This window comes from Diadema setosum, chromosome 13 (genome assembly GCF_964275005.1).
Source record: "Diadema setosum chromosome 13, eeDiaSeto1, whole genome shotgun sequence".
Classification (NCBI taxonomy): Eukaryota; Metazoa; Echinodermata; class Echinoidea; order Diadematoida; family Diadematidae; genus Diadema; species Diadema setosum.
Window position 1 is genome coordinate 31,738,202 of NC_092697.1, and position 12,512 is coordinate 31,750,713.

The window sequence follows — 12,512 nt, forward strand, 5'->3', positions numbered from 1 at the left end:
AATCAAGAACAGAAAAAAAAAACAACAACAACAACAACAACCTTCTGGCCTGTCTGTGCCACTATCTTTGTTTCACGTGTCTGTCAGTACATGATTGATAAAAGATATTACGACGAGGCGTGATATAGTAAAGAATGATAATTACATTGTACAGCAGACAGATAGCATCGTTAATTAGGCAGGAAAATCTGCCATTATTATCTCCAATCATTTTTTTTTAAAGATACCTTCTGCTTATTTTTTTCTACCACTTTTCCCTCTTCATGGTTTCTCTCTGAAAAATCTAACATCACCTTTTGACAATCGTCGGTAGGAATGAAGCGTACAAAATCCCTAAAATCTTCGGCATTAGTAAATTACCATGTGATTTCCGGTCTCGCAGGTCAAAGAAATTCATGTTTGTCAGTTTTACATAAATCATATTTCCTCTTTATATTTTTGATGGCGAACTGTCTTCATAATTTCAGTAGAGGCCTGTACCATCAATATTCGACTGTATCTTTAACTAAACATGACAAGGTGACTTTTGACGCCAGTACATGGATTCCACGATGTAATCATTATGATTGCTGCCGTCTGCACTGACCAAGTTCAACGTCTTCATTGCATTAATGACGTCACACGTATGATCGCTATCGCGATAAAATGAAGTTGGAATCAATAAAATCGATTTGGCCCTGTCCGATATGGATGTGTCCGAGCATTCCTACGGGCGGAATGAAACCAAGTGATAGTTTTGAATAAATCAGGTCTGATCGATTTGCAACAACAGAACTATCACCAGAGTTACAATATAACAACTATACGAAAGAATCTTTGAAAAGGCCAACGTAGTGTGCACAAAGTGCGTGTGTGCACACTGTGAGTACTTCGTGATCGTTTTACCTTATACTCTATCGATCAACTGGAAATTATCGGCATTCAAATTAGGAATCGCTATGTGAATAGGTTCGCATTTCGTTGGCTGTTCGGTTGTCGTCATCAAGAGAGAGATGGGCAGACAGAGAAAGGGGAAGAGAGACAGAGACAGAGATGATGAAGAGGAGAAGCACATCGCCTTTCAAATTTGCCGCGGCTCATTAACTCTCTGCGTGCCACATCATTTCATTTCTTGTCCATGTGTATGTGTACATGTATATGATAAGATCATGATGAGTGAAATTTGCGCACATTTGACTCATCGCCACAGAAAAGGTTAAAATGTTTAATGCGCCGTGTGCAGCATCACCACGAAAGAGAGAGAGGGGTGGAGAAGATGTGAATAAACTTACAAACCCATCAATGCGTAACACCAAAATCAAGTTCTAAATTCAAATGCCGATCAATAAATTCGACTCAACTCAGCCCAGTGCCTTGCCGTAGACGCCAATAGGGAATACATCAAACCACATAAAGTGACACATAAAAACAAAGAGAGACAAGGGAACTAGTAAATGTCGCCATAACGACTGTATGCCTCCGCTATATTGCAGTGTTCTCCCATAACCAATGCGTGTACTTCTACCACAGTAACATACTGAAAATGTATGACGACAGTTTTATGTGATTGATCAGACCTTTCACCCTTGACCTTTGACCCCTTGGACTAAATCTTTCCCTACTGAAGCATTGTGCAGTTATGCATTTATCCATATACCGGAGATAGCTCTTTGTATATACCAAGTTTAGTGTACGAAGTGAGTCATTTTCAAGGTATATTCATCGAAAAATGGTGTAATTACAGTAGTATACAAAGTGTAATTTTCGCATTTTAACCTGAATGCGAACCATTGACCTTTGACCCAACGACTTCAAACTACCCAAGAGAAGCATCGCCAGACATTATTTGTATATGTATTAGGTTTTATAAAGATACCTCGAGCCATTGCCGAGAGGTGGAGAAAACCCCAAGTTTTAGAATTTTTACGTGACCTTTGACCTTGGACCACAAGGCCCAAAACTTTCTCGAGAGAATCTTTTATTTGGTAATACAAAATGTACATGTTTACACTACCATTCATGAAAATACCCACATCAAAGGCATTGCATGCAGAAAGGGGGGGGGGAGTGAAATTTGAGCTTGACCTATGACCTTTGACCTTGAGTACGTGCCCCCAAGGGTTGATAGGCGCAGCTTGATCACTCAATAGCTCCTTGCTCATATTTACCGCATCAGGGCAATTACCTCCCCCCACCCCCCCCCCCCCCCCCCCTCCAGGGCAGTCATCTCCGGCTATTGTTTAGAATGGTTAGAGTATTAGCAGGGAGGTGAGACAAAAGGGTCCTCTCACCTCCCTGGTATTAGGCAGATAGGAGTAGGCTTATAATAGGTTTAGGTTTAGATTTATAGTTTGGGTTAGGGTTAGGATTAGGTTCAGGATTAGGATAATGATAATGATAATGAATAACATTTATATAGCGCTTAATACTGATGTTTCTAAGCGCATCAAATCGGGGAAAAATAATATATGTAACGTAAAAACAAAATACAGCATTATGTACATATTATGATAACGACAGCAACAACAACAGCAAGATCAAGGTTGTGTAAACAGATGAGTTTTCAACAATGACTTAAACCTATCAACATTTTCAGCGTTACGAATATAAAAAGGGAGTTCATTCCAAAGAAGTGGGGAAATAACTGAAAAGGCCCTATCACCATAACGTGTACAGGTGCGGGGACCACGTGATAATTGGAGAGCGGAGGAAGAACGAAGAGAACGGGTTGAAGTGGAGGAGCGGAAGGAAATTAGATCTTTAAGATAAGATGGGGCAAGATTATTACATATCTTGTAAACAATAAGGAGGATTTTAAAAGTGATACGTTGATGGATGGGGAGCCAGTGGAGGGATTGGAGAACTGGAGTAATGTGGTCAGATCTTTTGATCTTTTGGATTGGGGTTATTGTCAGGGGAAGGGTCCGGGGTAATTGCCCACGGTTAATTGCCCTATAGCACCTGTATATACATCATTATGCCACATCATTATGCCTCAAGCGGTTCTCAAGTTACATCGTCCACGAAATCGATTACGGACGGATGGACGGACGGATAACCGGGAAACGTAATTCCTTCGGAGACCCTTTGTGGTGGAGGCATTAAAAAAAAAGGGGGGGGGGGGCAGAGAGCCAGAAAAGACTGAAATGCACTGAAGATAGCAGTTAGATCACGGGTGACAATGAGGAACGTTATTCGTCTATTGCCAGTGTGCGGGTGAAGGCATTATACCGAAGCAACGTCTTGGTTTTGCTCCTTCTTTATACTTATGAAGAAATTTGCCCTTGAAAAAATGATTATTTGGATTCTTTATCCATGGTGTGCAATGGCAGAATGATTTGGTACTAGCAGGGGATATGATCTGAAAAAAAAAAGAGTTCCTTTGAATGAAAGCTGAATTCCACGGGGAGATTAAAATTTGTTTTCTTATTTAAGAGTGTTGAACCAGGAAGCGTTGTCAAGAATCCTAGCTGAGAAGCAGGTAACCTCATCCCACAAAATAGAAAGACATATAAAATCACACAATGAATGAATAGATGAATTATTGAATACATGTATATAGATAAACAAAATAGTGAATAAAAATGGATGAAGAAAAATGCGCGAGTAAATTAACATCAATGAATGAATAAATTTAGAATAAATACAACAAAAACTAAATCATATCTCCTGTCGCTGAAAACATATATAACAAAAACCCTTTTCGAGGGCAAAGAACTATTGGTGTGGGTCCACATAAAATGATATATAATATACGGCTGAGGATGCTCGACAAAGAACAGACGATTAACGATAGAAGCGAGATGATAATATTTTAGCATGATTACACGAACGCTGAACTGATGCAGATAGTATACTAGAGTGCTCTTCCAGCTTATTCCGCGTCCGTCACTATAGCCGCACTGAGCAAATTTCATTATCTGGGGCAATTACGATGTATTTACTCCTATCGAACGACCGTCGTTCCTGCCCGGCAATTATGTCCTTTGCTGTTGCGCAAAAAAAAAAAAAAATAAATAAATAAATAAATAAATAAAAATAGACTAATTCCCTCTTTCTCTATGAAAAACACTTGATAATACAGACATTAATGCCGGCTAATTTTACACTGCTATGACTGCTCGCTTATAATGTTCTTCCCACCCAGTTGTTAAATTATTTTGATGAACGCGGTGCATTGGCGCAATGTTTTGGAGCAATTGCAATCGATTTCACTTGCAGATCGAGATAATGTTACCACTTGAAATGCGCATGCACTTCTATTGATTTTCGTTCCAGTTTCAAGAGGAGTTAACATTAAAGCATCCCACCCCTCTCGACTTCTTCATCCTCGCCCCTCCCCCCCCCCCCCCCCATCATTCCGGTTTGTTGCTATGTTAAACCGTTTTCCTATTGTAGCTCATCATATTGACATCACGCTTGTTATCCACTTCGTCCACTACGTTTTCCGAGACCAAATCCACGTCAGCGTGCGAACCACCAAGCACCCTGGAACGATCCATTCGGAGATGGACCCTTAAAGTTGTCGTTGTTGTGGTTTACCCATATTTACTTTTCCCAAGTCTTCAACAATTAAATGTCTCACTTGCTATATCATGCCCAAGGCATAAGTGCTAAAAATAGTCGCATGTTGTAAGTTCCTCTTTATTCCACCTCTTAACTTCGCCAATAATCGTTTAAGTGCGACACGTCCACGACAAATCGATAAGAGTCGTACAGCAGCCGATCTTTATTGTTCTTGTTTTCTTCGTTACTTGTCCGTTACTCGGACTTAGCTTTCGAGACATCTATCTTGCACTGAAGATGGATGTATGTACATTGTGCACAAATAACAGAAGGTTAAATGTCCCCCCCCCCCATCTATTGTCGTCAATATCGAAATGTTGACACATAGCAACAGTTACCATGTCCACTCTTCTGCCGTAACATCAAACAATATTGAATAATGCATAATTTCGGGCTGTCATAGTTTCCGTCTTCTTGCACGGCAACTTATCACAGTAACTTTTTTACTGCCTTCAACAATGATGAACATGTATTTTTTCTTTGCTTCTAATCACTGTAGAGTTGTTAAGATACTGCCAATGATGCCTTCTAAAAGGTACTTCCTAGACGCCGTTTTACCAATTGATTGATACTATTGACAAAAAAAAAAATAACTGTATGATTGTAGTATAACACACGCCAGAATTGTGACGAAATGACAGACTAAGATCGTCATCACCGTCCCATTCGTAAAAAGTAGAAAACATTGAGGTGATATCCTGTGCAACTTTCTTATTTCTGTTCACCTTTCAAAGCGACTCTCACCGTTGTTAATGTTGGACCACACCCTTTACGAAGGCCATGTGAATATGCTGCACACTATACCTTCGACTCGTTCCAGTAGAACAAACCCAATCTAATAATAATAAATAATTGTTTGGATATAAGCTCCAAATTTTATTGTCCAGGAATGGAAATTCTTTTTGCCCAATTGATCGTGGGCCCGGCAGCCACTGAGCAGCGCCAGATCGACGTTGCTCTAACCTTTTCAACTGTTGAACGGCAAACAAGGTAGCAGCAACTCCCATCTTTTAACGTCTTTTGGTATGACGCGGCCGGGGTTTGAAACCACGACCTCCCGATTGTGAGGGCAGCCGCTCTACTCACTGAGCCAACACATCTACACCGTGATTGCATAATAGAATCTCCATAATTATAATGGCAGCCATGTTTGTGTCCAAAATGGTGTGTGGGATTCGGGGACATAGCAGAGATGGACAAACTTTTGATAAAAGTCAATGGCTGTAGATAGCCCAATATACAGCATGACCATAAATAATCCATGCGTAGTGGCTTTCAAAATTACGAGATGCTGTTAACCGCCTTGAATTGCACGCCCGCCCGCGTTTCCATGGAGACAGGTCGGATGATACGTGTATACTCACAATGAACGACGACGAGCTAACCTGCTGTATGTTCAAATCAAAGGTGACACACACAGTCTCAAGTACACTCTATCATTTTTAAAGCTTACTAATTACGTAATGTATCTGCTACCTATTCATTCCCCCTAATGACGCCCATTGTTCCATTTTCACCTTGCAGTCCCTGAAAAATTCAATTTTTTTCCCCACGGTGTGGAAAAAAAAACTCACCGCGCAGCAAATGAATAATGCGCCCTGTTGCATAAAAGTTGAGTTCGAACATAAGTCAGAATATCAAACACAAACATCTGAATTCTCAAATATGATTGACAGGGCATTGGCTTAAGTTTGATTTTATGACTTTTGTTTGATGACATCTTTTTATGCAACAGGGCCTTGAGTTTTATATGTTTTCAATGGCCAAGTACTATACTGGGGAGAAACGCTTGCATATAGCATCTGATATCAGAGACATAAATGGGGGGATCCGTTTTTAATTCTGCAACGGTCTTTTCTCCTAAGGTATTCAAATGCTCGTTATATTCTGCTTATTCATCATTTCGTAGGTGCCTAGAGTACCAAAGTGTGATGTCATAGTCATGCATCGCCATGGAAACTGGTTCTAAACAACATCACCTGGCGCAAATATTTTGTGAACACTTTTGTTGTACCTATAAGCGTTTTGTTAATGATTTGTTAGACGAGGAAGGAAATGTATTATCATTTACTGCTTTTAAGAGGAAATATGATGTTGACGTTAATTTTTTTAGATTATTTTGGAATGTGTCATGCGGTTAAAAAAGCAGGTTGTGATGGAGGTATGAATAATATGGAAAAGTTTTGTCAACCAATTGTACCTGATATTTTAAAATTGGTTATAAAACATCGTAAAGGATGTTCACATATTTATGCTGTTTTGTTAAAGAATAGAAATTATGTATATCAATGTAAAGGATTTTTTAAATGGCGACAACTGATACAATTTGAAGAAAAGAAATGGCAATTTTTTTCGTTGGCCCCGTTCAAGAGCACGGAGGATGTTAATTTACGATGGTTTCAGTTTAAAATACTTAATAGAATTTTATATACAAATAAGATGTTGAATAGAATTGGATTGGTTCAAAGAAAAGAATGATCATTTTGTAATATGTATGTTGAGACTTTAATACATTTTTTGAGTGAGTGTCAATATGTTGATAGATTGTGGGTTCAAGTAAGAGAATGGATTAATGTCAACACGGGGTTAGAAATAACATTTACGACGGAAAATAAATTATTTGGTTTTGGGGGTATTAACAATTCGGCATTGAATTGTATTACCATGCTTGTGAGATATGAAATTTATGTTTGTAAAAGAAGAAAAATAACACCTCGTTTTGATTTATGTAAATATAGTATAAGGGAATATTATGATAAAGAGAAATTCATTGCAAGATATAATCATAAGTTGCAAGTGTTTCAGAAAAAATGGTGTCTCTTTAGACACCTTTTTTCTTGATGTATATTACATAGTATTGTATTTAAAAATATATATATGTTACTTGAAATATAGTGTATTACGTGTACAGATGAAAGAGAATAATAAATATCCCAGTGAGGGAAAAATAAAACAACTTTTGTTGTTGCTATAGCCACACTCGCACCTGGCTCCTATACCCAAGCTATTGTGAGATCATCACTTTCGGTACCCTAATGTACTATTCGTTCGCTATCTATGAAACCTCATAAGTTTTATGGTGATATTACATCGAACATGTGGGTATTTTGAGTGGGTGGAAGGGGCTACATGTATATACCCTTGCCCTGAATGTTGTCAGGGACTACACATACATACACACAATCTCGACAATCACTAGGTTCATGATATAACCTGCCTTATTAATACATGCACTCACAATGTGTGCACAAAATAGTGACAGAACGTGTGTGTGAGTGTGTGTGTGTGTGTGTGTGTGTGTGTGTGTGTGTGTGTGTGTGTGTGTGTGTGTACGTATAGGCGCGGTGTGATGGTGAGTGTGTATAATGTGTCAGTGCTTGAGTGTTTGTGTGTTTGCTTGAGTCTTTTTTTTTCTTGAATCGCGATTCCCCAATCTCTTCTCTGACTTAAATCCAGTCAAGGTGAATGATAAACAGAAAACTGTCCCTCGAAAATGTTGATTAAGACATTGTACTCCCCCGTGAGAGTGCTAACCGTTGACCAATACTCATGTATTTTCTCTTCCTTTCTCTTTAAGCCGTCCACTGATATCAACCACCAACCGATTGCTTCACTTTTTTAACACAACGCTACGTCGTGTTCACAAAGATGAAATGCCATATGTGTTGCTACGCACGTTCAGTTATGCAAACAACAAATTTTCATTGCGTCCAAAATTTTATATTCCCACATTGTCCAAATTTATATTCCCACACTGTCGATATTTGATCATAATTCTGACCTTGTTTCAAGTCATTTTACATCAGGTAATGTGAGCGCACTGAATGATACGTGACTTTTAGCGTCTTTTGCTCGTCACCATGACTACGGACATGACAGTAGTCCGAAGAAGCACCCATGTATGTATTCAATCTGTATCTTAATAATGGGGAAGCCGCGATGGGTCGGCTGCGGAGGTTGCTACCACTGACGGATCGGTGGATCAACACACAGGGAGAGCCGCGCCGCATGGAAACGAGCTTAACACAACCACCATAGAGACACGAAATCAGAAGGACTATACTCCCCCTTCTTTCTATCTATCTATCTATCTATCTACTTATCTTTCCATCCATGCATCCATCCACTTATCTATCTATCCGTTCATCCACTTTTGTTCAGATGTCTGTCATACAGTGTATCAAATGGACTATCCTTAATGAGGTGATGCTATATTCATTCATCTGCGCAATGTACACCGACGGATCGCATTCATGTGTGTGTGCGCGCAGCGCATGTCTAACATGCAAGTGATAATAACAATAATGGCGAAACCTTGGTGTTTTTTTAATAGCAAAACCATTGAAAAGAGTGAACGCTGGCCAGCTCGACGATAACAGCAAGGTAAGGCATGATGTAGGATATTAACTTTTTATTAAGGCCACCTTTGAATAAAAGAAAAGCCAAGCAATTAGTCTCCGTCGCGTCTAAATAATTATTGCTTCCACCATATTCGGGATAGGTATTTTTCTCGTCATTGTCTAGTCAGACTATACAGTAGTGGCCAGAGGTTTTGATGTTGTTTTTTCCTTGTTGTCTTCGTTTTGGGCTGGATGGTACTTAGTAGCAAGAAGTGAAAACAAAAAATGTAGAAGCATCGACCTAGCAGATTGAACATAGTATATATACGATTGAGTTCTTTAGGTTTGGTTTATTATAGTTTAGTTAGTTTGTTTTTATTTTTCCCTATTTCTCACTACTTAATCATTCGAAATCAAATAGAAAAACTCAAAGTTATTGTGCAAGAAATTATAGAAATGTTTACCTGCCTCTAATCCGTACATCTTTCGTACAGAAATGCAATTCAGAAATTTTGCCCCAATGATGTAAATGTAATAAGACAATGCATGGTTAACAAAAAAAGTCTCTATTAAAAGTACTCTAAACTGGAAGATGATGATTCTACATGTGCAATACAACGTCATGTAGCACCTTGATAATTGTGATTGTGAGCACGATCGACAGAGATGGGTTTCTGGGTGTAGTGATAGGTGTCTTGCATCAACGAGCTTGTAAGCGAGTGTAAGTGTTATGCCAATATGTGTCGACTGTACTTTATAAAAGAGGACCAAAAAATTGGTTAATTTTTCTTTGGGATTGGTCTGAATAAGGCTACCCTGCCTTTTTAATAGCTCTGTACTTCATGACTTGGTTTTATCAGTCAAATTATCATCATCATCATACTTCATTCTTATCATCATTATGGCGGCATTATTCTCTCTATATATGAAGAGCTTATTTGCAAAAGGGGCTAGATCCATTTTTGATGAAAATTGAGTTATTAGCATCACTGCACAGAATTCCATTTGAGTTAGTTACAGTGAAAATTTCAACTCCAGACAACTACTTGAATAGAAATTATCGGAAAATTAGATTTTGATTTTCCATACACTTGCGTACAAATTCTCACAAACAAACCAATTTTTCTCTAAAGTACTAAAAGTGGATCTAGCCCCTTTTGACAATAAACTCTTCATATATGCATGTGAAAATCAATAAAAGAAATGAGTGAATGAATGAATGAATGAATGAATGACGTTACACAGCCACGGTGTCATGAAATTAAGTCAAACGAAACATTATGGCCACGGGGATTGATTAATTCCGTCTGCGATGGTTTTATAAACTTTGCGCAGGACAGTACACCTATAAACCCGTAGAGTATTATGGTAACATTGAGTGTGATGCGGCGTCTGAGGCATGCTTTATACCTTAAGTAATAGCAGGGAGGTGATAGCAACGTCTATAATGGCGTTGTATCTTTCTTTTATCTACTGCATCGATTTTTCACGCAGATAATCTGATACGGTAACCCTCTGAATGGGCAGATTGCAAGGTGGTAATTGATGCTCGAAAAGACTGGTGCTGTAGACAATGGCGTTTCCAAAAACAAAATGCATGCATGAAACAGTAATATTCTAATGTGGTATAGACTGTATACGTCATTGAAAAGGGATGTCAAAGGTTCGAATCCCACCCTGCATTCACGAACACGCTAGGACAAGACGTTTTCTAGAGATGGTCCCCATATAGGTGTTGATAACTGGGTGCCTGACAATGATACGGGTAATTACGATTGCAAAGCCCTAAGGGAGACCACTGCTTACATCAAAGAGGCGATTACACCAGAGGCAGACTATATAGGCAATTCATCATTAACTATTATCGGGTAGGCATAAACTTTATTATGATAACGGGAAATAGACATAGAGCACTAATGACATAATGACGTAATGATAGGTGCATGGGTCATAACGACTATACCGTAATGTGTAGTAGAATTAATAATCTCGCTGCTTCATAATTCTTTGCTCACATTTTGATTTCCAGGTAACAACCCAAAAACCTTTGGGACATGTAATTTACACAGAAATACTAAGTTTGATTTAAAGACTCTGGCAGTCTCATCGAAATCTTCTGAAATTGCCTCAAAATGATCTTCGGAAAAGAGTGACACTCCTACCATCAGCGGATCGTTTGAGGTTACAAAAATATTTCTAATATCATATTCGTTTAATGTTTTCTTCACATAGTAAAAGAGCGAGTCAAATTAGTTTCAGGCAACAAACAGTTTGGAAAGAAAAAATGAAATATTACGCTTTTTCACTAATTCTCTTCCCACAGTTGATGCGCAGTAGGATTGTGCCACGATGAAGGGGACAGCTTATACGTAACCATTACGTTAACGTCATTAACTGAATGTCTGATGTATTCATCACCAGATATATTGTACACAATTTCTGATTGAGAGATACCACTCCTATAGCTCTTCTCAACGTGAGAATAAGTGAGAGTAATAGCTACTTTCCATAATTAGTTCGTCATCTCATCTTATGTGTATTCTCCTGAAGTCTGTAAAACAATCATTGCATAATATGCAAATTGGACTTGGTAATGATGTCATGGCTATAGTTCGACCCGTAAGCAAGCCAATGTTTAATACGTGCACTTGTTATTGCATGAATTCAAAGATAAGAATTTATGTTCTTTACCCAAAATTATATTTGAGTGGTTATGATTTGGCATTTATGACTTTGTGAGCGTATTATGATTTTATATGGTTGTAGTCGCAGAGGTGTATAGATGGAAGAGTTTTTACGATACTTTTTCATAATATTCAAACCAATGGTACAGTTGTTGGCGATGTTGTTGTAAACACTCCGTAAGATGCAGGACTTGCTCAAAATTCTTAGCACAGATTTGTATTGGGTCATTTCTGTGGGAGAGACTTTATTTTGAAAGTATAAAAACTCAGTCGTTGTCTACAAGTAAGAATCAGTTTGATTACACATTGATAAGCACGATGATACCAATGCTTAACCTGTGATATCTGGGGCTGAATAATGGCGATTCAGATCACTACGATCAGATCAGTAATGGTAATACATTAGTACAAATAATTTTGTATTTCTATAATTTTTTCCCGTCTCAGCAGACCCCCTATCTTAATTGGTCTCGATCCATCAGAAGTTGTATTTTGACTACCAAGTTACGTGACGACGGACATCAAGTGTTTAGAGCCTTGGTGTATATTCTGGTATTAATCATTAACAGGTGAGCATCATTTGCTCTCTTTCTACCACTTAAGACCAGGAGGAAATGGAATGTCCATTTCTAGTGGACCTGTCTGCGGCATGTGACCGTTGGGCAACAACCGAAGTTGGATTAAAAATTAATCTTTGCCAAGTTGACCGAGTTACGCTCTCGTTTGGCTTTGATCGCGTCCGGTATGCTCCTTACTTCTTTTCTTTTCGCTTTCTTTGTTATCTCCATAGATCAATAAACAACAGGGCAATCTAAAAGGTTTAGATTTTTTCTTCTGCTGAAGATTGCAGCGGAAGCTTACTGTCGTCGCCTGCGTAATGGTCAAGTTAACATGGAATGTAAAAGACAACAGCGGTCTCTTCTCGTTGCCATGATAGCACACT

The 12,512-nt window shown here is 38.6% G+C and overlaps 1 protein-coding gene across 1 annotated transcript in view; it reads right to left on the reverse strand.

The window, feature by feature from the left end:
* LOC140237234 (PHD finger protein 24-like) overlaps positions 1-12,512 on the reverse strand; it is a 31,940-nt gene that overhangs the window by 18,124 nt on the left and 1,304 nt on the right. The window lies entirely within an intron of this gene.